Source organism: Notamacropus eugenii, chromosome 4 (genome assembly GCF_028372415.1).
Source record: "Notamacropus eugenii isolate mMacEug1 chromosome 4, mMacEug1.pri_v2, whole genome shotgun sequence".
NCBI lineage: Eukaryota > Metazoa > Chordata > Mammalia > Diprotodontia > Macropodidae > Notamacropus > Notamacropus eugenii.
The window spans coordinates 82,460,466-82,488,391 of record NC_092875.1 but is presented as its reverse complement, the minus strand read 5'-3'; the positions used below and the strand labels follow the sequence as shown (position 1 = coordinate 82,488,391).

The following is a 27,926-nucleotide window of genomic DNA, read 5'->3' as shown; positions in this document are numbered from 1 at the left end:
AAACATATTTACATATAGATGTGATTATGTATATATATATATATATATATATATATATATATATATATATAATTTTTCCTCCAACTATCCTAATAGTGAGAAAAATCAAGGGTTGCAAATATCTTTCCATGTAGGAATCTAAACAGTTCAACTTTGTAAAGCCCCTTAGGATTTCTCTTTCCTGTTTACCTTTTCATGCTTCTCTTGATTCTTGTGTTTGAAACTCAAATTTTCCTTTTCATTGAACATACATTGTTCCCCCTGAAATAGCATACTCAGTTTTGCTGGGTAGGTGATTCTTGGTTTGAATTCTAGAGTTTCTCTGACCTCTGGAATATCCTATTCCAGTATTGTGTAAATACAATCAGGTCAACACAAGATCTAGTAGCTTGTACATTATAGCATCTCTCCTAACTCTTGTGTTATCCTTACAGTATTTCCATAATACTATAATTGTTTATTTTCTGACTGCTTGAATTATTCTTTTCTTTACCTGGGAACTCTGGAATTTGACTACAATATTCCTGGGAGTTTTCTTTTGGGGATCTCTTTCAGGAGGTCATACGTAGATTCTTTCAATATTTATTTTACCTTCTGGTTCTAGAATATCAGGGAAGTTCCCCTTGATAATTTCCTGAAAGATGATTTCTAGGCTCTTTTTTTTAATCACGACTTTCAGGTAGTCCAATAATTTTTAAATTGTCTCTCCTGAATCTATTTTACAGGTTATTTGTTTTTCAGTGATATATTTCACAATGTTTTCTATTTTTTCATTCTTTTGGTTTTGTTTTACAATTTCTTGATTTTCTATAATGTCATTAGCTTTAATCTGTTCCATTCTAATTTTTAAGGAATTATTTTCATCAGTGAGCTTTTGGACCTCTTTTTCATTTGGCCAATTCTGGTTTTCCATAGTCTTCTCTTCAGTTGCTTTTTGGACCTCTTTTTCCATTTGGGTGTTTTAAGGTGTTATTGTCTTCCATTTTTGGGGTGTCTCCTTTAGCAAGCTATTGACTCATTTTACATGATTTTCTTCCATCATTCTCATTTCTCTCCCCAATTTTTCTTCTGTCTGTCTTACTTGATTTTCAAAATCCTTTTTTAGGTCTTCCAGGGCCTGTGACCAATCATATTTCTCTTGGAGGTTTTGGATGTAGGAGTTTTTACTTTGTTATCTTCTGGCTATATGTTTTGATCTTCCTTGTTACCAAAGTAATATTCCATGCTTTTTGATTTAATTACTACTTTACTCTATTTATAAGATGTACTTTTTTTGTTTGCTTTATATGTGTATTCCTTCTACATGTTTATTCCTTTTATTACTATTACTACTGCTACAACTAGTATTGCTCCTCCTATAACTACTCCTACTATTACTCCTACTACTACTATTGCTGCTAATGCTACTACTATTACTACTCCTACTCCTACTACTACTTCTACTACTACTGTTACTACTACTACTACAATTACTACTATTCCTACTACTACTACTACTGCTACTGCTACTACTCCCGCTGCTGCTGCTGCTATTACTACTACTCCCCCTACTACTACTATTGCTGCTACTACTACTCCTACAATTACGACCACTACTACTACTTCTGGTACTACTAGTAGTACTACTGCTCTACAGCTAGTATGTATATTAAGCATTAAAATATTAAATTTTTAGATCCTTGTAACATTTCTGCAAGGTGGGACATATTATTCAGCTTTTGCAGATGAGCAAACTGAGACTAAGAAAGTTTAAGTGACTTGATCATGGGCACATCGCTAGCCATTTTCTGGGGTAGGATTTGTACTCAGGTCATACTGACTCCAGCTCAAGCTCCCCATCTACTTCATCACCTAATCCCAACATTTATAGGTTAACTTTTCTTACAGATTTACTCCTTTAACAACTCTTCCCTCCATGTTCCCTGTTTTCTTTACTGGTTGATTCACTTTCGTTTTTCGCCACTTAAAAACTTGACAGTCACACCTAAGTATTTTCTCTGAGTTCTCTAAGCAGCAGATAGGCAGATTTATCCAACTTTTCTATTCCTTCTGTCCTTACCAATGTGTCTCACTTTCCTTTTCTTATTTGCTATACCTTCTACATTTCCTTGAGTTTTTTCCTCCCCTCTGGAGAATTTTTCATTGATCCTTCTCAATCTGCAGTCCTCATTAGATGGTTTCCAGCTTTCTTCCATCATCTCAAATCATCCTTCCATTTTTCCACAAATTCTCCTACATTTCAGCTCCCCAAATTCAGTCTCTGGCCTTCTTCATCCCTCCATCTAAAGTCTTTTCTCTCTTCTTTTTTTCAATACATCCTTTTCATTCCCTCTTCATTTCTGATCTGCTACTTTGGAAGCTTGGTTCCTGGGAATGTGGTGGACACAATATTCCAGATTGTTGGGTGAAAAGTTTGCTTGCCATCACCACTTCCTGCATCTGGTATAACTCTTGAGTCATGCTCTCTAAATAATATGGCTGTTCCTAAATCAGGAGCTGTCAAGGTAGTGTTGATTCTCTTAGGAAACCTCTCATGTGATCTCAGATATTTCCTTTTCTCAGATGGATGTCATTGTATTTCCTTGCCATCTTCTCATTGCAGTAAATGGTAGAATAGTTTTCAAGCATTCTCATTAGTAGCAATTACTGCAGATGATGTACATGTAGATGATAAACATCCCCAAATGTTTGATAAAGTTTAACTAATACTATATTTACTCATATGTCTCATTCTTCATTTGAAATTCTCCCCAAAATGCCTACAACATGATTTGCTGAACAATATCTTCCTCCTAGTCACTAGACACCTGCTACACACACCACCTGTCCAGCCCCAGCACTGGACCTCTTTAGAGATGATAGAATCTCCAAAGCACAGGAAACCCAATATTGAAATGAAATGAACAGTACTACAGGAGCAATTTGCCTGTTGACACACCCAGAACAACTGGTATGATGAAGAAGAATATCAGTGTGGAAAAAAGTATTGAGAAGGTTTTCACTATGGACTTGAGCTTTCCACAGATGCCAATCAATTGAAAAATAACATCCCAGAGACAAAACCTCACCATGAAGAGGCCCCTTAGCAGCTCACAAGCTTTTAAACTAGGTTGAGGGTTCACATCTACTGAAACTTCTTCTAATTAACCACCAAGCACTTTGAATTTCATCCTCAAAAGACTAAGCAATGTTATTATTCAATAATATGTGTAAAGAATTTTGAAACTTTCAAAGTTCTATATAAATGTAACTTCAGTCAACTCAAGTAGGATTAGTAGGATTAATGTAGGAAGAGCATGTGAGTTATTTTTTATAATCAGTTGCTTAACATGACATTGTAGAGGTGAAAATGGATCATTCATTTAAAATAGAAAAACAGGGTATAAATACATTAACACCAAAACAAGTTTCAGTACCCACAAGTCAACCAAGTTAGGGCACCAGAATTTCTCTCACATCCACCTTACAATCTCCTCTATCCCTTCTACCTTGCCCCCTACTCTCATCCTCAAACCTGCCCCCCACCCAGGTATTGAAGTTTGTTTCTGAGTCTAGCTGAGACCTAGGCCCCAACTCTAGGGGAGATCATGGAGGGATCAATAACTCACCCATCTGATGACCACCAAGGGTGTCCCATGTTGAAGTCTGACGCACCTCAGATACACTGAGAGGGTAGAGGCGACTGCCACAACCACTCCCAACTGGAATGACTAAGGTCTTCCTGGACAAAAGGAAGGCTGTCCCAAGCCAGGTGGGGAAACCTCCAGAAACCAAATCAGTCCTGCTGCTTGAGTGCTAAACTGCTGGTCCCAACAGGAGGCCACAAACCCCTCCCCCTGATGGGAGGTGACTGGCCAGGCCTTGTTCTTCTCCTGTAGATGGGGTGATTGTTCTCCTCCTCCTCCTCTTCCTTCTCCTCCTGTCCTCCTGCTTTTTCGTCTCACCATCCTCCTTTCCCTCATCTTTCTCTCCTTATATTCCTCTTCCTCTTTTCCCTTTTCTCCTCCACTTTTTCATCCTCTCCTCCTCTCTTTCCAGTCCCTGCTTTCTCCTTCCATTTCTTTTTCTTTTTCCTTCTTTTCCTTATCTTCTTCTTCTTTCTTGTTCTTTTTATGACCCTTCCTTTTTTCTTTTGTTCTTCCTTTTTCTTTTCTGCTTTCTCTTCCCCATCAGTCTTTAGGCATAGCATGGAGCCTAGCACAGATAAACAAGAACATAGTAATTGTTGTATCCATATATCTATTGAGATGGCCCCATTCCCAATCAATGACACTCAACTCCCCAACCACCTTGGCCCCATCCATCACACCCACACTAAAAAGCAGCACATGGATAAAAATTATATATCTGAATAATCTTATTCCTATGCAGTTGGATGGATGATAATGGCTATGAACAAAGTTAGGACTGAATGGTATATACTCCCTACCACCAGTATAAGTGATTCCCCACTAGCCAACAACCTCTCCTCATTTGAGAACCTGTTCACAAAATGTTCAAACATAAATGGAGGGAGACGTCAGAGTAATCCAGAATGGAACACTCAAGGGTCTAGAATAAGAAGCTCACCTGCACAGGAGATTGGCCCCAGGACCAATATTCAGATACTCTGAGCCTAATTACACAACAATGGATTCTTTGTTCTCTCCCTTCCTTCAAGGCTTTGAACCCTAGAGATAGGTCTCAGGGTAAGCAAGCGAGCAGTTGAGTGATTAAAGCCTGATGAAAGCCACACAACATGGCGCCATTCTTCCTTCACCTGCCTAATCCACAACTGGCTGCATCTGTATCAATTGTTATTTAGTAGGGAGTGCCTTCTGGTACCAGTCTCTGTAGACAGCAGCAGAGGACTGGAGAGCAGGCTGACTCAATGTTCAGTCACGATTTTTCTATCAAAGGCCCCCTAAAGATTCCCATAAACTTCAAAGGAAACTAGGCCTTATCAAACCAGCCACTTAGTGAGAATTTCCTGCTTTGTTAAAGAACCAATGCAGGGTTTCTTTAAACAGGTGCCTTCCTGAGTACACTCGTGTTTGCTCACAAAGATGTTAATTTATCATTCTTCACTAACGGGAAGCAAGGACAAAGTATTTCTGCATGATGTTAAGAAGACAAATAAGAAAAGAGGAGTTAATGTACGAAAATTCATTTTACGTAGAGAAAATAATAAATTACCATTTATATATGGCTTAATGGTTTGCAAAGTGCATTGTAGATGTTATCTCATTTCATAATGATTTGGTAACAGCCCTGTGAGTTAGGTGCAATTATTGTCCCTATTTTACATACAAGGAAACTGAAGTCAAGTGATTTGTCCAGGGTAACTCAGCTAGGAAATGTCTGAGGCAACCTCTGAACTCAGGTCTTCCTGACTCTAGGCTCAGCACCCTTTCCCTCTGGGCCACCAAGCTGCCATCCCTTCATTTTCAAAAGAGCAGCTTTGGATTGTCACAACATCCTCCCATATTAATTATCCTTTTAACTTCCTTTTTCTTCCCCTTCTCCGTTCCTTTGACCCAACCTTTTCACATCACAGTTTATCAGATCTGTGCCCCAATCACAGACTTCTCTGTCCCACTCAGGGACAATCAGAAATCAGAGAAACTCGACTAAGCTCACTTAATGTATTCCCTCCTTCCCCAGACATGTTTGCATATAAAAATGGCCTTCCAGAAACTAAATCCACTTACCTTAGGGAATAAATTGCAGAGCGTTTCCAGCTCCATGCAAAGGAAACACTTTCTAACAATGAGGGCTGACCAAAATGCAATGGGTTTCTCAGAATCTTCACCACATTGATGATCTTCAAAGGTTTGAGATAACCATTGATTAGGATGGTGTTGAATAGTCTCTTGGCTGATGAGTTATATCAATTATTTGAGAGGAACTTTTGGTTTTCTTTCCAATACTGATTCTGTGAATCTGGAAGTACAAAAGTTTGAAATCTTTTAACTGGCTGACAGGAGTATGGAATTTGAGTTGAGAGGTCTTTCAGCATCTCTTAAAAGTCACAGGATATTGGTATGTATGTATTCTGCCATAAGTTAGTTCTTGGTTTTAAAGCATTAGTAAAGGCTATGATTGTCAGTTTTACATAAAATGGAGCAGATCCCAGCCCGGCCTTGGCCACCCAGCACTGAAAGTAGCAGATCCAAGCAGGCTTCAGGGACAGAATGTCCCGCAGCACCCCAGATCCCTCAACCCACAAGTGTCAAATGTCAATGAGCAGATCCTTTGGATTGGCCGAAAGGGGAACATGGTTTCCCCATAACTCAGGCCTGCTCAGGTGGCAGCAGGAGAGGCAGCAGCAGACAGAGTTCCCAAAGCAAGCAGCAGCCTGCCTCCATTATTGAAGGTCTCATCAGAAAGCCCCTGAGGGAAATGAGCCCTCTGTGGTGGCCCTGTCCCCACTTGAGCAGCTGATCTTAATCTCACACTGAATAGCAGCCCTGCCCCTGCCCAAAGCCCCTTAGGCTTGGGAGCAGCTCATTTGAATCTCAGTCCCCAAGTGCTGGCTTGGTGGTCGTGAGGCCAGGTGGCAGTGGAGAGGATACTCTGAAGTCAAGTAAGTGGCTGGGAAAATGCCCAAAAAAGGGAACAAAAATAAGGCCATAAAAGCTTACTTTCTTGAGGAACAGGTGTCTACCCCCATCCTTTCAGATGAGAAAGAACAAGGCATACTGTCAGAGGAAGTCAAGGCCTCTGCCTCCAAAGGGAACTTAAACTGCTCTCAGGCAATAGAAGACCTTAAAAAAGAATTTAGCAGCTTGCTTAAGGAGAAACAAAAAATGTTGAGGAAAATAACAGCTTTAAAAAGAGGCTAACCCAATTGGGAAAAGACATCTAAAAAGCCATTGAGGAGAAGGAGGTTTTAAAAAGCAGAATTAGCCAAATGGAAGAGATGGTTTAAAAGTTCATTGAATAAAATAATGTCTTGAAAGAAAGAATTGAGTTCATGGAAATGAATGACTTTGAGTTAAACCAAGCAGTTAGTAGACAAAACCAAAAGTTTGAAAATATAGAAGATAACGTGAAACAACTCATTGGAAAAACAACTGATCTGGAAAATAGATCCAGGAGAAATAATTTTAAAATGATAGGACTACCTGAAAGCCATGATCCAAAAAGAATCTATATATTATTTTCCATGAAATTATCAAGGAAAACTACCCTGATGGTCTATAATCAGAGGGCAAAATATACATTGAAAGAATCCAGTGATCACCTCCCAAAGGAGACCCAAACAGAGAAACTCCTAGGAATATTTCAATATTTCAATAATTTCAATATTTCAAAAATACTCCTAGGAATATTCCAAACTTCAGAGTTTCCAGATCAAGGGGAAAATACTGCAAGCAGCTAGAGAGAAACAATTTGAGTAGTGTGAAAATATAATCAGCATAACACAGCATCTGGTAGCTTCAACATTAAGGGATTGAAGGGAATGGGATATTTCAAAAGTCAAAGGAACTGGGATTGAAACCAAGAATCACCTACCCCTCAAATCTGAGGATAATACTTCAAGGGAAAAAAGTGTCATTCAATGATATAGATGACTTTCAATCATTCATGTTGAGGAAAAGACCAGATCTGTACAGAAAAATCTGACTTCCCAAGAAAAGAATCAAAAGAAGCATGTAAAGGAAAACAGGAAAGGAAAATCATAGAAGAAATACAAAAGTGAATCTTGCACCAAGTAAATGAGAGCTGGTTTGAGTCCTGATCTCCAGACTCTAGACAGAACAGTTCTGCAGAGATGACCCTGTGGTCCATAAATAGAGGGTTATTTGTTTAGGACACTGACTCCCTAATGAGCCCCCAGGCAGCACACTAAATGTGAATGTGCTATCTAAAAACAGAAGTGAGCTTAGGTCCCTCAGGTGACTCTTCTCACCAGCCAGTGCCTGTAAAGCTGCCAGTGGAGGTGACCTAGCCCAGGTCACTTCAGATTTCATGCTGTGTTGTTACTGCACAAGGTTCCTGTCTGAAAACACACTCGGGAGCCAGCAGTGGCACCGCAGTATCTTCAGACTCTGGTGAGAAAACGGGTGACTGGCTTTAAGGGAACTCAGAGGACACTCAAAGAAGCGTGTGTGGGGATAAGGGAACAGAGAGACAGGGCACAGAAGGGAGGGTGAGTGAGGGAAGAAGAAAAGGAAAGGGAGCACTGCATGTTTGGTAGTGTAGGACTGTAATGTTCAAGTTATGTGCTGTCCCTGAGGACACAGCTATTTCAAGGGAAAGACATGAAGTTCAATCACATGATAAGAAAAATCACAATAGCTCCCCACCCCCCCCCCCCACAATCAAAGCAGGGCATATTCTCTCATAAATAGACATAGTGTGAGTGGGAAGAGGATGGATCTATGAGGATCCTACCTAAAGGGCAACCTTGTAGGGCACGTGTGGTGCTGGGTTCCAGGTGGAGGGGCAGCTGACACTTGTGATGTTCCAGAATAACTCATGTCTTCTCATTTGGCCTGTTTCCTGCTCAGTATGGAGTCTGCTAGACACATTGCTCCACATGTTCTCCTTGTGTTGTGGTGGTTGCTAGTCACATCCTCTCAGGTGGGTCTTTATCTGATGACTACATACATATACCTTGGTACATATATACATATATATATGTGTATGTATGTACTCACCTAAACATATATATATAAACCCACCACAACACACACACATACACACATGTGTGTATGTATATATAAAATATTCCCTCCAACTATCTTAATACTAAGAAAACTCTCAAGGGTTATGATATTTTTTCCATGTAGGAAAGTAAACAGTTCAATTTTTGTAAGTCCCTAATGACATCTCTTTCCTGTTTACTTTTTCATTCTTCTCTTGATTCTCCAAAGGAGGTGAATCCAATATTCAAATGAAATGCACAATACTACATCATTGGCATGTTGACACACAACAGAACAGCTGGTATAATCCAGATGAATTTCAGTGTGGAAATAATTATTCAAAACTAATTGACTATTGACTAGAGCTTTCCACACATGCCAATCAATTGACAAATAAAATACTAGAGAAAAAATGTCACCATGAAGTGGCCCCTTAACGTCTCACAAGCTTTTAAACTTGGTTGAGTGTTCACATCTACTGAAACTTATTCGAATGAATACCTTGGCCCTTTGAATTTCTTCCTCAAAAGATTAAGCCAGTGTCCAGTAGGAAGAGCCTGAGCAAGTGCATCCGTCATTCTGTCCTTCTGACCAGACTCCCACATTGAGTTTCGTGGCCAACTGAATTCTCCAGAAGGTGAAAGGATGGCATTTGTGAAGAGTGGTTGGCTGCTTTGACAAAGCACAATCTTGAAGAGGTGGAAAAAAACCTGGTTCGATCTCTGGTCAGATGAGCAGCGAATCTCTTAGGATGACCAGACTAGGTAGAATGTAGAAGATTGACATGCTGGTTGACTGCATCAACATCCAAATGGAAAATGAGTGCTATGATTTTTCAGGCTCCTGAGGCTTAGCCAAAAGACCGCATACTGCAAATTGTTTTCCCTGATGGGACAACTATCAATCTTTGTGCACAAAGTGAAGATGATTGCTTGGCATGGAAATTTGCACTCCAGGATGCCAGAACAAATACAGCTTATGCTGGCTCAGCAGTCATGTATGATGAGACTGCCGTTGCTCCATCTCCTCCTCCTTGTACAGCTTATGCCACACGGTCTGCAGAGGTATTTGGCTATGGTCATTATAATGGTGCATAGCCTCCAGGAACTCAAGTTATCTATGCCTACTAATGGGCAGGTTTATGCGATACCATACCAGTATCCATATCCAGGACCTTACGTACAGCAGCCTGTCAACCATGTCATCGTCTGTAAGCATTACTGGGATAACGATGGAGACCGGGCTCTGGGAATGCTGACTGGGGCACCACTGGCATGGCCTTGGGATCTTTGTTCTGGGTCTTCTGATAATATCCTCTTTTAATACCAAGATTTTTAATGACAGTTACAATAGTACTTTTAAAGACATCTTAATTATAATTAGTCAGTATAAATTTCAAAAGGTAGTATTGTAAGTGTGCTATTCATTTGAAATATGAATTAAAAGGATACTTGATCATTTCAAACTCTTTTATAGAACTTAGTTGTATAAGAAAGACTTACATGAGCTGATTCATTTTGAAGAACATTATCCCTGCAGTTTTCAATGCAGAGCATAAGAGATAGCTTTGTCAACCATCTTAGAAGTATGCTGCTCATATAATGACCCCTGAATATCTGATTATTTCTGGCAGGGAAAAGCTCAAATAATCCAACTGCTAGTTCACAACTTAAGAATTAACTGTGGAACAATCTAGGTGTTGCTGTTGGCATGGCAGGGTGGTAAATTCTGCACCATAAAACAATACTGACCTTTTGCACCACACACTCCAAAGAATAGTACCCAAGGCAGTGCTAACACTCCACGTACCTCTGCAGTTGGCTCTATCATTATCCAGTGGTGCTCTCCTGGTGGTCCTATTTTCTTTGTTGTGAATGAATTTATTTAATCCTGGAGATTGGAACTGAGAAGTTTCTTGTCAAGAGCTGCCATTCAGGACAAACTTGTAAACAGGACTGGAAACCGATTGTTCTTTGACATAATCCTGAAGCACAGAGAGTTGTAAAAGCAGTTTAGAGGCTGAAGTGATTGGTGTTTGTTTTTCTTTTTGAAAGTCAATACTACCTTTGCATTTAAAAGATGACAGACATGACTTTTCCCTCCTTGATATAATCTTTTCTCATGGATCATTTAATAAAATCTGCTTTCCTGTACTTGAAAACCCAAAATGTTTTATGTTCCAAATCGACACTTATTTGAAAATGAGAAAGCAATAGGAGGGAAACAGGGGCTCAAGGAAACAATGAGACGTACATTGTTAGTGAGCAGTCATTCCAGAATTTTTAATGGTGGGATTGCCTCATATGTAGATTGCACATATTTTTTGTTTCTGCTATTATCCATAGTTCAGGCATTTTTGCTTCTTCCTAAACTTTTAATTGAGATTGACTTAAAACCTAATACTTCAAACAACTATACTTAAGGTATCAAGGACATAAGATGAGAGCCATGTTTGTAATATTGAAATAACTCAAGATCATCTTAGGTTACACTTTAAAAATGATGATATCTCTCTCTGAGAGATGTAAAACACTGATGATTGCACTGTCATGATTAACCAGAGTTATGTTAAAGGAATGGAAGCAATTGAACATACACATGGTTATGGGTGGAAAGATAGCTCCTCTATTTGAACAAGTAGACTGGCACATTTGTTCTCATTAATTCCCATCCAAAGCTTACAATTTGTGGGTATGTTTCTTTGGAACTCAGTGAAATTATGTACAAGAACAAAACAATCAAAATCTATAAACCCAAAACACACCAGAAAACTAAGACCATGTGATGATTTGATCATTACTTCATTTGTTAAAGAAATATTTATTGAATGCCTGCCATGCATAAGACAAAACTACAGTCCTATCTTGTGTCCTAATTTATATATGTCTTTCCCTATTTTCTATGATGTGGGTTTTTTATTTAAAACCAGTTTTAGAGTTTGAGATTTTCCCTTGTCCCCTACGTAGTGATGATAATTCCCATTAAGTCCATTCTTTGTTATATGCATTCTGTTTTATTTTTTGGATGACTGATAACCTATCATGGATTCCTTCTAGTTTACTACTTCTATATCTGATGAAACTTAACACTCCATATTAAATTGAAATCCAAACCAACTATATAATGAACTCCTGGATTCTTGGCACTTCCCATAGGCCTTTTCTTTCCTTCTTTTTTAACTACAGATGTCTACTTCAGCAGACAAGAAATGTATGAGTGCCATCTTACTTGGTATTTGACAGAGGCGGGAAAAGTCACAAGAGGTCTGATTGTATAATCACTTAATACTTTAAAGTCATTGCCATTAAGGCTTTGAGCTGTATTTAATAAGAATACCAAAATAATAACAATTTAAACAATGTAGTTTATGTGACTCTTCTAAAGCACTCTGAATTGAAGGGATATATTTTCAATTCAACAGCTTTGAATGTTGCAAAAAAAGATTAAGCTATGTTTAGAATTAAATAATATGTGTAAAGGAGTTTGGAAATCTTAAATTTACATATACATGTAACTTCATCCAGCACAAGTGGGGTAAAGGAGGGACAGCATGTGAGTTATTTTTTATAATCAATTGCATAATATTACACTGTAGAGGTGAAAATGGATCCTTTGTTTAAAATAGAAAAACGGTATAAATACATCAATAAATCAATAAATTAACTGATTAAAGTAATTAATTAACAAGGTATAAATACATTAATAACAAAGCATATTTCAATGTCCATGAGTCAGCCAAGTTGGGGCACAAGAAATTCCCTCACATCTCCCTCACAGTCTCCTCTATGCCTTCTAACCTTCTCCCTAGTCTCATCATTCAGCTTCTCTCTCACCTCCCTCACCTCCCCGACCACCCAGGTACTATAAGTTGTTTGTGAGTCTAGCTGAGACGTAGGACACAGCTCTAAGGGCCTCATGGTGGGGTCGATAACTCACCCATCTGATGACCACCAAGGGTGTCCCACGTTCCTATTTGGGTCCCCTCAGACACAATGAGAGTCTAGACACAACTGCCAGGAGCACTCCCAACTAGGAAGACCAAGGTCTTCCTGGACAAGGGGAAGGCTAGCGCAAGGGAAGCCTTCTTTTCCTTCTTAGTTCCTTTGAAGACTGTGCTCTTCAAACTCAGGCAGACCCTTTCTGAGCTCTCAGGTCTCTTTGTGTTCTCATGGTATCCAGTGACAACGCTTACATAATAAGGGGAAAACTGACCAATCCCTGAAGCCTTGGAATCAGAATCTTTGAAGTGGAGGTAGCCACCTGACTTAGGCCAACTGCCTCCAAATATAATTGAGCACAAGGTATTTTCCTTTGAACACATGGCAACAACAGTTTGGCATTTTATATTTTTCTGAGGTCTTTTTCACTTCTGGCTCTAACTATGGGAGGGCCTGCTCCCTATCCTCCCCCTTTGCCCTCATGCAAATTAGTTAAGCCCTCACAGATTGATATTTTTGTTATAGTCAATGGTCAATTAGGTCATCTTTTGTCTGCCTTTTGACCTAGGTCTGGCCTCAGTTCAACTGAGTCCTGGGAAAGATCTTCATTTAGAAACACCAAGGTCATCCACTGCTTCCTTAGTCATCCCTGCTCATGTTGACTTTGTTCTTACCACAGGCCTTTGATGACTAAAGAAAAGAGTGAGGGTGACAATTTTGCACAGCTTTACCTCGCTTAAATACAATACCCAAAAGAGGACCAGCAAACTTAGGCTACCCACCTCAGAGGGTTGCTGGCAGAAAGGTGCTTTCCAACCTTAAAGCCTACGTAAAGTAGAGTCACTTTCATCTACCTAAAGGGCTTGCACTATGGATGTCTGAATTAGTGTGCTTATTTCCCATCAAGATATATAGAAAAAGACTCATAGATAGACACACACACACTGCAAGAACTTTTCATCCATCTGGGCACAGTGGTTAGATTTGAAAAGGGGACTTGGTTGGATTCTGTTGGTTCAGGGTACTGCAGACTTCAGATCAATAACACTCAACTACCCCTTCACCCCCATCCATCATACTCACACTCAAGGGTAGCACATGGATAAAAAATGTTTATCTGAATAGTTTTATTCCAGGACAGTAGGATGGATGATAATGGCTATGAACAAAGTGAGGAGTAATTAATACATACTCCCTGCCCTCAGTATAAGGGATTAGCCTCTAGCCAGCAGTCTGTGCTCATTTGGGAACCTCTTCATAAAATGTGAAAACAGAAGTGGAGGGAGGGGACAGGGTAATCCAGACTGGAACACTCAGGTCTCTCTACTAACAAGCGCACATGTACACGACGTTGGCCAGCAGGACCCATGTTCAAATACCCTTAGGATAATTAGAAAATCTTTGATTCCTTATTGGCTACCTTCCTTCAAGGCTTTGAATCCTTCAGATAGGACTCAGGTTAAGCAAGGTGGCACCTCAGTGATTAAAGCAGAATGAAAGCCACACAACATGGCCCCAATCTTCCTTCACCTGCCTTGTCCACACCTGACTGCATCTGATATCAATTGTTATTTAGTAGGGATGGTCTTTGGGTACCAGTCTCTGTTGACAGCAGCCAAGGACTGGAGAGCAGGGTGATTCAATGTGCAGTCACAATTTTTCCATCAAAGGCCCCCGAAAGATCCCTTTAAACTGTAAAGGAAACTAGGACTTATCAAACTAGCCATTTAGTGGGAATTTCCTCCTTTCTAAAGGTAACAATGGAGGGTTACTTTAAACAGGTGGCTTCCCTAGTGCACTTGTGTTACTCACAAAGATACCAAGTTTGAATTTTTCACAAACTGAAACCAAGGATAAGGTACATCTGAATGATATTAATAAGACAAATAAGGAAACATGAAAAGGGAATTTAATTTATGAAAATTCATTTTATCTACAGAAAATAATAACCACTTACATAGGGCTTAAAGTTTGCAAAGTGAATTGTACATGCTACATCATTTGATTTTGATAAGAGCCCTGTGAGGTAGGTGCAATCATTGTCCCCATTTTACACACAAAGAAACTGAAGTTAAGCAATTTTTGCAGGTTAGCCCACCTAGGAAATGTCTGAAGGAGGTTGTGAACTCATGTCTTCCCGACTCTAGGCTCTGCATCCTTACCTGCTGGGTCCCCTAGCTCCAATGCCTTCATTTCCAAAAGAGCACTGCTGGATGTGCACCATATCCTCAGATGTTATTCATCCTCTTTCCCCCTTGTTTCTTCCCCTTGACACTCCCTCTGATCTAGCCCTATCACATCAAAATTTACCAGGTCTATGTCCCATTTACAGCCTTCCCTATCCCCCTCAGGGACAACCAGAAACCAGAGAAACTCGACTAAGCTCACTTAGTGTATTTCACCCTTCCCCAGACATGCTTGCATATAAACAGGATCTTCTAGAAACAACATCCACTTACCTTAAGGAATATATTGTCAAGAGTTTCCAATTCCATGCAAAGAAAAGACATTTTAATAATGAGTGAGGGCTGTCCAAAATGCAATGGGATTTCTCAAGGCATCATGGGTGATCTTCACCATAGTGTTGATCTTTAAAGGATTGAGATGACCATTGATTGGGAGTATTGTTGAAGATTCGTTTTGTAGTTAATTTTTGTGAATTAGTTGGCAGGAACTTTGGGTTTTCCTTCCAATATTAATTCTGTGACTCTGGAAAGATAAAAATTTGGAACCTTTTAGCTGGCTGACAGGAGTATGGATTTTGAGTTGAGAGGTCTTTCAGTATCTCTGAAAAGTCACAAGATATTGGCAGCCATGTATTCTACCATAAGTCATTTCTTAGTCTTAAAGCTTTAGAAAAGGTTGATATTCCTTCCATGATTATATGTCAGTTCTAGGTAAAACAAATTCCTTAGGAAAATATATAAAAAATCAGTTGCTAGGCTATTAGCACAATAGCTAGCCCTGTGAAATGTCACTGTTGGAGGGAATATGAGAGGAAAACTTGCGTGAATAAGTGTATTTAGTTGCAAAGCGGCCCTCTGGAATATGGTTCCATTTGCATGAAGAGGATGCTTTTGAAAAAGGGAGTCTTTTTTACAGTGACATTCTTGGAAAGGGTTTTTTGTAAGGATTCTCTTGAAAGAAGGAGGGTTTTGATGTAAATTTTATTAGAAATGCTAACTAATCAACTAAGAGGAAATACTTTATTTAAATATTTTTGGTATGATGGGGAAGAAAATGGAGAAAGGGAGGGAGAAACTCTTTGGAGATGATACAATAAATAGGTATTAAATGTTTTAATGGCTTATAAAATATCACCTCTGAAAGATGAACAAATAGGAGCTTTGGGCTACATTTTCACTGAATAATCTCTTCTCATTGGCCTTCTTTGTGTTCCAGTGGCAATGTTGGCTGCCTGGAGCTGCCTGGAGACAGGCTCCCTGGCACCCTTACTTCCCCCTGGCATCAGGGGAGGATGCAGGGATTATACTCAGGGAATTTATTTTCACTTTTTCTTTTTAGTCTCGTTCTGTTGTCTCTTTATCACCAAATAATATGAGGAGCCTATGGCAACCTGCGCTATGTAAATGCCATCCAGGATTTTCACTTCTTGGGGCATGGTTGGAAGACTTGGACTTGTGATTGCCATAGCCCAATTCATGGAAGGTTGGGAGAGGCCCCAGCTGATGGTGCTCTCATCTGCTGCTAAGATAATACCGATCTTCCCACAAGCTAAGCTTCTTTCTTTTGTATTACTTTGTTTGATTTCAGTGTTCTACCTTCACTTACATAATTTGAGTATTTTCCCCCTCCCTTCCTCTCCTTCCCCCCTAATTTTCCCCTCCCTTCTCGACACAGTATACAATTTTATATAGGTTCTACTCATACGTTCCTATGAAATACATTTTCACCTTAATCATGTTGCAAAGCAGAATTAAAACGAATGGGAGAAATCATAAAACAAATGAAAACGTAATGCAAAAGAAAATGTTTTGCTACATTCTGTGATCGAATTCTGTAGTTCTTTCTCCAGATGTGGAAGGCGTTTTGCCTTAAAAGACCATTGGGACTTTGTAAAGTCCTTCCATTGCAATGAAGTTCTAAGTCTAGCAGAAAAACTACTCGCACAGTATGGTTCTTGCTGTGTACAAAGTTCTCCTGGTTCTGTTCCATCAGTTCATATAAGTCTTTCCAGGCCTCTCTGAAGTCTTCCTGTTCATCATGTCTTCTAGTGCAATAGTATTCCATTTCATTCATATTCCACAATATATTCAGCCATTCCCCAATTGATGGGCATCCCCTTGATTTCCAGTTTTTGATTACCACAGAGAGTGCTGCTATAAATATTTTTGTACATTTTTGTACCGTTTTTATGATCTCTTGAGAATATAGTCCTAGAAGTCGTATTGCTGAGTCAAAAGGTATGTGTATTTTTTTAGCACTTTGGCCATAGTTCCAAATTGCTCTCCAGAATGCTTGGATCAGCTCACAGTTCACCAACAATGAATTAGTGTTCCAATATTTATCATCTTCCTGTTTTGTCACATTAGCCAATCTGATAGGTTTGATGTGGTATTTCAGAGTTGTTTTGACTTGCATATCTGTAATCAATAGTGATTTAGAGCATTTTTTCTCATGACTATACATAGGTTTAATTTCTTACTGTAAAAGCTGCCTATTCACATCCTTTGACCATTTCTCAGTTGGGTAATGATGTGTATTCTTGTACATTTGATTTAGTTCTCTGCATATTTTAGAAATGAGACTTTTATCACAGATACTATGCAAAAATTCTCAGTTTTCTGCTTCCCTCCTAATATTGATTGCATTGAGTTTGGTTGTGTAAAAACTTTTCAGGTTAATGTAATCAAAATTATCCATTTTGTACCTCATAATGCTTTCAATATCTTCTTTAGTCAAAAATTCTTCCTTTCTCCATAAATCTGATAAATACAGTATTCCTCGCTGCACTAATTTGTTTATAGTATCAATCTTTATACCTAAATCATATACCCATTTGGAGTTTTCTCTTGTGTATGGTATCAGGCATTGGTCTATGCCCAGTTTTTGCCACAATGTTATCCAGATTTCCCAATAATTTTTGTCACACTGTGAGTTCTTATGCCAGAAGTTGGGGTCCTTGGGTTTATGAAACAGTAGATTGCTATATTCTTTGACTCCTGTGTCTTGAGTATCTAACCTATTCCACTAGTCTACCCTTCTATTTCTTATCCACTACCAGGATAATTTGGTAATTGCTGCTTTATAACACAATTTGAGATCAGATAGAGCTATTCCACCTTCCCTAGCATTTCTTTTCATTAGTTCCCTTGATATTCTGCACCTTTTGTTCTTCCAGATGAGTTTTGATATTATGTTTTCTAGCTCTAGAAAATGATTATCAGATAGTTTGATTGGTATGGCACTGAACAAGTAAATTAATTTAGGTAGAATAGTCATTTTTGTTATATTAGCTAGGCCTACCCACGAGCAACTGCTGTTTTTCCACTTACTTAGATCTGAGTTTATTTGTGCAAAAAGTGTTTTGTAACTGTATTCATATAGTCCTTGGATTTCTTTTGGCAGGTAGATTTCCAAATATTATATAGTGTCTACACTAGCTTTAAATGGCACTTCTCTTTCTATCTCTTGCTGTTGGGCTTTGTTAGTAATAGATAAACATGGAGAAGATGTGTGTGGGTTTATTTTGTAACCTGCATCTTTGCCAAAGTTGTTTATTATTTCAGTAGTTTTTTACTTGAATCTCTAGGATTCTCTGAGTATGTCATTGTATCATCTGTGAAGAGTGTTAACTTAGTTTCCTCTTTGCCTGTTCTAATTCCTTCAATTTCTTTTTCTTGTCTTATTGCTACAGCTAACATTTCTAGTGCCATATTGGTTAATATTGCTGACAATGGCCATGCTTATTTCATCTCTGATTCTTATTGGGAATGCATCTAACGTACCTTGATTGCATATAATACTTGGTGCAGGTTTTAGATAGGTACTCCTTATAATGTTATGGAAAATTCCATTTATTCCTATGCTCTCCAATGTTTTTAGCAGGAATGGATGTTGTATTTTGTCAAAAGCTTTTTCTGCATCTGTTGAGATAATCATGTGGTTTCTGTTAGGTTTGTTGTTGATATGACCAATAATGGGAATAGTTTTCGTAATACTGAAGCAGCCCTACATTACTGGTATAAACACTGCCAGGTCATAACGTGTTATTCTCATGAGATGTTGCTGTATTCTTTGTACTAAAATCTTTTAAAAAATTTTTTCATCTCTATTCATTAGAAAAAGTGATGTATAATTTTCTTTTTCTATTTTGATTCTTCCTTGTTTAGGTATCAAAACCATATTTGTATCATAAAAGGAATTTGGGAGGACTCCTCCTTCCCCGATTTTCCCAAATAGTCTATATAGTACTGGAATTAACTGTTCTTTAAATGTTTGATAATTCACTTGCAAATCCATCTGGCCCTGGAGAATTCTTCCTAAGGAGTTCACTAATGGCTTATTCAATTTCTCTTTTCTGAGATGGGGTTATTTAAGTATTCAACTTCCTCTTCTGTTATTCTGTGCAATTCATATTTTTTTAAAAAATAATCATGCAGCTCATGTAGATTGTCGAATTTATTGGCATGTAGTTGGGCAAAGTAATTTGTAATTATTCTTTTAATTTCCTTGTCATTGGAGGTGAGTTCGCCTTTTTCATTTTTGATATTGCTATTTTGGTTTTCTTCTGTCTTTTTTTAAAATCAAGTTGACCAAAAGTTTATCAATTTTTTTGTTTTTGTTTCATAAAACCAACTCTTAGTTTTGTTTATTAGTTCAATTGTTTTCTTAATTTTAATTTTATTAATCCTTTCTTTGGTGTTCAGTATTTCTAATCTGGCATTTACTTGGGGATTTCCAATCTGTTCGATTTCTCACTTTTTCAGGCCGAAATCATAGATATCCTCTTTCTCTATTTTATTCATGTAGGCATTCAAAGATATAAAGCTTCCCCTAAGAACTGCTTTTGCAGTATCCCATAATATTGGTGGGTTGTCTCATTATTGTCTTTCTCTTGAATGAAGTTGTTGATTGTTTGTATGATTTCTTGTTTAACCCACTCATTCTTAGGATTAGATTATTTAGTTTTCCATTAATTTTTGGTCTATCTTTCCATTGGATTTTATTACATGTGATTTTTATTGCATTATGATCTGAGAAGGATGCATTGAGTATCTCTGCCTTTCTGAACTGGATTGTTCGGATTTTATGCCCTAGTCCATGGTCCATGTTTGCGTATGTGCCATGTACGGCTGAGAAAACAGTATATTCCTTTCTATCCCCATTCAGTTTTCTCCATTGATCTGTCTTATCTACCTTGTCCAGAGTTTTATTCACCTCATTAACTGCTTTCTTGTTTGTTCTGAGGATAGACTTCTCCAGTTCAGAAAGAGAGAGGTTGAGGTCCTCCACTAGTATAGTTTTGCTGTCTATTCTTCCTGAAACTCCTTTTACTTCCCTCTAAGATTTCAAATGCTATACCACTTGGAGCATATGTGTTTAGAAATGATATTGCTTCATTGTCCATGGTGTGTTTTAGCAGGATATTCTTTCCTTCCTTATCTCTTTGATTAGATCTATTTCTGATTGTGCTTTTTCTGAGATTAGGGCTGCTACCCCTGATTTTTTTTTATATCAGTTGAAGCACAATATATTCCACTCCAACCTTTTACCTTCATCCTGTGTGTATCCCCATAATTCAAATATGTTTCTTGTAAACAACATATTGTTAGATTCTGGTTCATAATCCATTCTGCTATCTCTCTCAGTTTTTTGGGAGATGTCATCCCATTCACATTCCCAGTTATGATTACTATCTGTGTCTTTCACTCTTTATATCTCAAACCCAGGTGGAAGAACTTACCATACTGAAATTAATCTTATTAGATTTAGCACATTATTCAAAGGCAATAAAGATTTATTCTATCCATTTTTTTCCATTTTAAAAAAATTCAGGCCAGTATTTCTTCTTCTCACGGTCTTCCTATGCTAAACACTTTCACTACCATCATCAACGGTGGTTCAACAATCTCATCTAGCAATTCTGTCAGTTCCCAGAGATGTCATTTTCTTCAGGTCCATGATTTGAATTCATCAAGGACATCTTTGGTCTCCTTATTTAATTGGCTAATGAAACAAATGTCCATATATTCATAAGTATAGAGTATATATTTGCTAAGTGGTATAAATTTCCTAATTAGTCATTTTCATTCTATCCTTTCTTCTTCAAAAGTTATTCTTAAACAGAGAAAAAACAAGTGACTTGATCGTGGTCACATAGCTAATAATTGTCTGAGGCAGGATTTGAACTCAGGTCATACTGACTCCAATTCTAGCTCCCCATCCACTGCATCACCTCATTCCATCTTTTATAGGTAGACTTTCCTTACAGATTCATTCCCTTAAGAACTCTTCTCTCCATGTTCTCTGTTTCCTTTATGGGTTGTTTCATTTTAGTTTTTAACCTGTTAAAAACTTGACTAGCTATTTTCTCTCAGTTCTCTAAGCAGCACATAGGTAGACTCATCCAATTGTTTCATTCCTTCTATCCTTACCAAAGTGTTTCACCTTCCTCTTTGTACTTTGCTATACCTTCTGCACTTCCTTGAGTTGTTTTCCTTTTTGAAATTTTTTCCTTGATCCTTCTCCATCTGGAGGCCTCATTAGATGGAGTTCACCTCATCTTCCATAAACTCAAGTCAATCTTCAATTTTTCCTCAAATACTCCTAAATTTCTCTCAAATTCAGTCTCTGCCTTTCTTCACCGATCCATCTAAAGACTTGTCCATCTTCTTTTTCTTCACTTTATGTTTCATTTTCTAGTATTTCTAGATTTATTCCTTTGAAAACTAGGGTCCTGTAGATATGGTTCCATATTACAGATTTTTGGGTGGAAAGGTTGCATGCCATCACCACTTGTTGCACCTGACCAGGTCTTGAGGCATGCTCTATAAAGAATGCTGCTGCCCCTAAATCAAGAATTGCTCAAGGCGAGGTTGGTTCAATTAGCAGACCTCTTACGTGATCTGGGATTTGTCCTTCTCTGAGAAGGATGTTGTTGCATTTTCTTGCCATCTTCTAGTTGCAGTAGAGATTAGCATAGTCCCCAAGCATTCTCATTAGTAACAATGATTATAGATGATGGAATGCATACAAGCCCAAATGTTCCACAAATTTTAACTAATACTACTGTTCTTATTCACTCACAGGCCTCACCTAGTATTTGACATTCTCCCCAAAATATATACTGCAAGCCGAGCTCAACCATATCTTCCTCCTACTAACTGGGTACCTGCTACACAATCCAACTCTTTAGCCCTACACTGGACTTCTCTGTAGACCACAGGATCTCCAAAACAAGGGGAGCCCAATATTCAAATGAAATGAGCAATACATCTTGGCATGTGGACACTCAAGAGAACAACAGGTATAATCAAGAAGATTTTCAGTGTGGAAAAAATTATTCAAAACTCATTGACCATTGACTAGAGGTTTCCACACAGGCCTATCAATTGTGAAAAAATATATTAGAGAGAAAAATCTCACCATGAAGTGGCCCCTTAGCAACTCACAAGTTTTAAACTTGGTTGAGGGTTCACATCTACTGAAACTTATTCTAATGAACCCCCAAGCCCTTTGAGTTTCTTCCTCAAAGATTAAGCCATGTTCATTGTTTAATAAAATATGGAAACGATTTTGAAATTCTTATAGTTACATATAAATGTAAGCTCATTCAACCCAACTGGGGTAAGGGAGGGACAGCATGCAAGTAAATTTTGTAATCAATTGTATAACATTACACTGTAGCAGTGAAAATGGATCATTTATTTAAAAGAGAAAAATAGTATAATGCCCATGAGTCAGCCAAGCTAGGCCACCAGAACTTCCCTCACATCCCCCTCCCAATCTCCCCTATCCCTTCTAACCTTCCCTCTACACTCATCACCCACCCTGCCCCCCCCACCTTCCCAGGTACTGAAAGTTGTTTGTTAGTCTAGCTGAGACCTAGGCCCCAGTTCTAGGGGATCTCATGGTGGGGTCAAAAACTCACCCATCTGATGACCATCAAGGTTGTCCCACATTGATGTCTGAGTCACCTCAGATACAATGAGAGACCAGAGGCAACTGCCACTACCACTCCCAACTGGAATGATGAAGATCTTCCTGGACAAAAGGCTGCCTGCTTCAAGCCAGGTAGGGAAACCTCCAGAAAACAACTCAGTCTTGCTGTCTGAGTGCTAAAGTCCTGTATCCAACAGGAGGGGTGGGGGACTGTCAAAGGCCACAAACCCCCTCCCCCTGCTGGGAGGTGAAGGGCCATGACTTTTTCTGACCTTGTAGATGGTGTGGTTGTCCTCCTTCTCTTCATCCTCCTCCCCTTGTCTTACTGCTTTTCCTCCTTGCTGTCCTCCCCTCCCTCATCTTTTTCCTCCTCACCATATTCCTCTACTTCTCCCTTTGCTCCTCCTCTTTTTCATCCTTTCCTCCTCTTTCCAGTTCCTGCTTTCTCATTTCTTTATCTTTTGCCTTCTTTTCCTTCTTAGCTTTTTCTTCTTTCTGGACCTTTTTGTGCCTCTATCTTTTTTCTTTTCTGTTTTCTCTTCCTCATCAGTTTCTCTCTTTTCTTTCTCAGCTTCCTCTTTCTCATCTTGATTTTTTCCTTCTCTTCAATTTGCTTTTTCCTTTTTTATTTTCTCTTCCTATTTTTCTCCTTTCCTTCTTTTTCCTAATCTGTTTCTTCCTCCAGGCAGTCTCAAAATCTCTTTTCTGTTCCCCATCGACATTTTCACCGAAATTAGGGTTTTTTCCTCCTACCTAAAGGATTTGTACCATGCATGTATGAATTAGAATTCTTATTTCCTGCCAAGATACACAGACACAGATGCAAAGGTAGATGGACACACTGCAAGAACCTTACATCACTCTGAGCAAAGTTGATAGATTTGAAAAGGGGACTTGGTTAGATTTTGTTGGCTCAGAGTACTGTCGAATTATGTGCCTACATTTCCATGGAGCCACACCCAAATTAATAAAATTTCGTTATAGCATGGAGCCTAACATAGACAAACAAGAATTTAGCTAGCATTTTATCAATGTCTCTATTGAGATGTCCCCATTCCCCATCAATGACACTGAATTTCCCATACCCCACCCCCATCCTTCATACCCACATTCTAGAGTAGCACATGGATAAAAAATGCTTGGGTGAATAGTGTTATTACAGTGGAGATAAATGGAAGAAAATGACTATGAACAAAATTAGGGGTAAGTGATGTATATCTCTTATCTGAAGCATAAGTCTCTACCCCACAGCCTTTGCTCATCTGTGTACCTGTTCATAAAATGTCAAAACATAACTGGAGGGATGGGACACAGTAATACAGACTAGAATACTCTGGGTTCTATATTAAAAAGTTCACAAGCACAGAACCTTGTCCAGTAGGACCCCTGTTCAGATACCCTTAGGCTAATTAGAAAACAATTGATTCTTTGTTCTCTACCTTCCCTCAAGGCTTTCAACCCTAGAGATAGGACTCATTTTAAGCAAGGGAGCAGCTCAGTGATGAAAGCAGGATAAAAGTCACACAACTGGCTGCATTTTATATCAATTGTTTTTTAGTAGGAATGGCTGTTGGGTGCCACTCTCTGTTGACAGTTGCAAAGGACTGGAGAGCAGGATAACTCAATGTTCAGTGACTATTTTTCTATCAAAGACTCCCTAAAGATCCCTTTAAAATGTAAAGGAAACTAGGACATAAAAAACCAGTCATTTAGTGGTAATTTCCTCCTTTCTAAGGAACCAGTTCAGGGTTTCTTTAAGGTGACTTCCATAGTACACTCGTATTTGTACACACAGATATTAATGTATAATTCTTCACAAACTGGAAGCAAGGATAAAGTATTTATGAATGTTGTTGATATGACAAATAAGCAAATAAGAAAACATGATTTACTTTATGAAAATTCATTTTATGTACAGAAAATAATGAGTTACCATGCATACAGCATTTAAAGTTTTGCAAAGCAAACTGCATAGCTTATCTCATTTGATGGTCATAAGAGCCCTGTGAGGTAGGCGCCATGATTGTCCTTATTTTACTTAGAAGGAAAGAGAAGTTAAGTGATTTGTCCAGGGTAACTCATCTAGTAAACATCTGAGGCAGGATTTGAACTCAGGTCTTCCTATTCTAGGCTCAGCACCCTCACCTTCTCAGCCACCTAGCTACCATGCCTTCATTTCCCAAAAGGCAGCTCTGGATATTCACAATATCCTCAGATGTTATTTATCCTCTTTCCTCCCTTTTTCGTACACTTTCCTCTGCCTCCAACCTAGCCTTATGACACCAACATTTACCAGGTCTATGTCCCATTCACAGCCTTCCCTGTCCCCCTCAGGTACAACCAGAAACCAGGGATACTCAACTAAGCTCCAAGTGTTAATGTATACACCCCTCCCCAGACATGTTTGTTTGTGAGAAACAAAATCGATTTATCTTAGGGAATAAACTGTAGAGAGTTTTCAGCTCCATGAAAAGAAAGACTTTCTAATAATAAGGGCTGTCCAAAATGCAATGGGTTCCACAGGTCATCATGGGTAGTCTTGACCACAGAGGTATCTTCACATGTATGACGTAACCACTGAGAGAGGTATTGTTGAATAATCTCTTTGCTAATGAAACTTTGGTTTTTCCTTCCAATATTGATTCTATGACTCTGGAAAGACAAATGGTTGAAATCTTTTAGCTGACTGACAGGAGTATGGATTTTCAGTGGAGAGGTCTTTCAGCATCTCTTCAAAGTCGTAGGATATAGGCAGCCAAGCACTCTGCCCTAAGTCAGTTCCTGGTTTAAAGTTTTAGAAAAGGCTAATATTCCTTCTATGATTAAATGTCAATTCTAGATAAAATTTACTAATTAGGAAAAGCAAGAAAAATTCAATTGTTAGGCTATTAGCACAATAGCTCGCCCTGTAAAATGTCACCATTGGGGTCAATATGAATGGAAAACTTGCATGAATAGGTGTATTTATTGGCATTGATTTAAATTCTCGATCCCAATTCAAGCACAAGATAAGAGATTCTGAAATAGGAAGAAACTTTCCATACTTAATGGGATATTCCTCAGTTAGATACTTGACCATATTATCCCCTTCCCTTCACATTTTAGACCTACCTCGACCTTTGAAAAGCAGCAGCAAGAAGCATATCTCATATCCTGCTTTCTTTTCTCTCATTCACATACATTTTTAGTTGCTAAACTCAGCTTACTCTCTCAAGGTTGGCCTTTTGGCAGCAGAGATAATCAGCATGGATTCACATCTACTGAAACTTATTCTAATGAACCCCCATGCTCTCTGAGTTTCTTCCACAAAGGATCAAGGCATGTTTATTATTACATAATATGTGGAAAGGATTTTGAAAGCCTTAAAGTTACATATAAATATAAGCTCATTCAAGCCAACTGGGATAAGGGAGGGATAGCATGTAAGTAATTTTTTGTAATCAATTGTGTAACATTACACTGCAGAGGTGAAAATGGATCATTTACTTAAAAGAGAAAAATGGTTCAATGCCCATGAGTCAGCCAAGGTAGGCCACAAGTACTTCCCTCACATCCCCCTCCCAATCTCCCCTATCCCTTCTAACCTTCCCTCTACACTCATCACCCACCCTGCCCCCCCAACCTCCCCAGGTACTGAAAGTTGTTTGTGATTCTAGCTGAGACCTAGTCCCCAGTTCTAGGGGATCTCATGGTGGGTCAATAACTCACCCATCTGATGACAATCAAGGGTGTCCCACATTGATGTCTTTGTCACCACAGATACGATGAGAGACAAGAGGCGACTGCCACTACCACTCCCAACCAAGGCCTTCCTGAGCAAAAGTAAGGCTGCCCCAAGCCAGGTGGGAAAACCTCCAGGAACCAAATAAGTCCTGCTGCTTGAGTGTTAAACTCCTGGTCTCAACAGGAATAAAAAGGGACTCTCAAAGACCATAAGACCCCTCCCTCTTATGGGAGGTGACTGACCATGCATTTTTCTTCCCCTGTTGTTGGTGAGGTTGTCCTCCTCCTCCTCCTCCTGCTCCTCCAGCCTTGCTGCTTTTCCTCCTCCTTGTTTTCCCATCCCTCACCTTTCTCCTCAAGATATTATTCTTCTTAATATTCTCCCTTTCCTCCTCCACTTTTTCATCCTTTCCTTCTCTCTTTCCAGTTCCTGCTTTCTCCTTCTTTTTCTTTACCTTTTGTCTTGTTTTTCTTCTTATATCTTTCTTCTTTTGTGACCTTTTTGTGCCTCTTCCTTTTTTCTTTTCTGCTTTCTCTTCCCCATTACTCTATCTTTTTATTTCTCAACTTCCTCTTTTCCTTCTTGATTTTTTCTTTCTCCTCTTCAATTTGCTTTTTGTTACTCATTTTCTTTTCCTCTTTTTTCTCCTTTTTTTCTTTTTGCTAATCCATTTCTTCCTCTTTGCACCTCAAAATCTGCTTTTATGAACCATCAACATTTATTTTTTCTTCTTCCTCCCTTTTTTTCTAATTTATTTAGCTCTAATTCCACAACATCTTTTGTTTTCTACATTTTCTCCTCTTGCTCCCCCTACCCCAAGAGCTCCTTGGAAGTCTGTGCTCTTCCTATTCAGGCAGACCCTGTCTGAGCTCTCAGGTCTCTTTGTGTTCCCATGGTATCCAGTGACAAAGCTTACATAATAAGGGGAAAAATGACCAATCCCTGAAAAACCCAAATCAGAATCTTAGAGCTGGCATGAAACACCTGACTCAGGCCAGCTGCCTTCAGTAGTATTGGAGGGTGTTCTATCCTTTCACCAAATGGCAAGCAACAGCCTGTTGTTTTTTGTTTTTCTGCAGCCCTTTTCACTTCTTACACTAACTATGGCAGGATCTACTCCATATCCTCTCCCTTTCCCCTCGAGCAAATTAGTTAATTCAAGATTGATACTTTTGTGATAGTAAATGGTAAATGACACCATCTTCTGTCTTACTTCTTACCTAGCTCTTGCCTCAGATCAGCTGAGGCCTGGAAAAGACTATGATCTGAAAAGACAAAGGTCATCCATTGCCTCCTTAGTCGTCCCTGCTCATCTTGACTTTTGCCTTTGATGACTAAAGGAAAGAGTGAGGGTGATGATTCTGAACAGCTATACGTCATTTAAATGCAGACCCAAGGAGAGGACCAGGAAACTTAGGCTACCCACCTCAGAGGGTTGCTGCAGAAAGGTCCTTTCCAAGCATTACAGCCTAGAGAAATTAGAGTTATTTCCATCTATCTAAAGGA

General features: G+C 38.8%; 1 long non-coding RNA gene and 1 pseudogene across 1 annotated transcript; one reads left to right on the top strand and one right to left on the bottom strand.

Annotated features, from left to right (window-relative positions):
- Window positions 1-84: 84 nt before the first annotated feature.
- On the bottom strand, window positions 85-12,772 carry LOC140500201 (uncharacterized). Its single transcript, XR_011965639.1, has 4 exons — window positions 12,570-12,772; window positions 10,443-10,617; window positions 5,691-5,922; window positions 85-4,194 (listed from the first exon to the last, which is right to left on the bottom strand). It is a non-coding gene; the product is annotated as an uncharacterized lncRNA (long non-coding RNA).
- Window positions 9,279-9,940, top strand: LOC140500200 (pleckstrin homology domain-containing family B member 2 pseudogene; annotated as a pseudogene).
- Window positions 12,773-27,926: the final 15,154 nt, after the last annotated feature.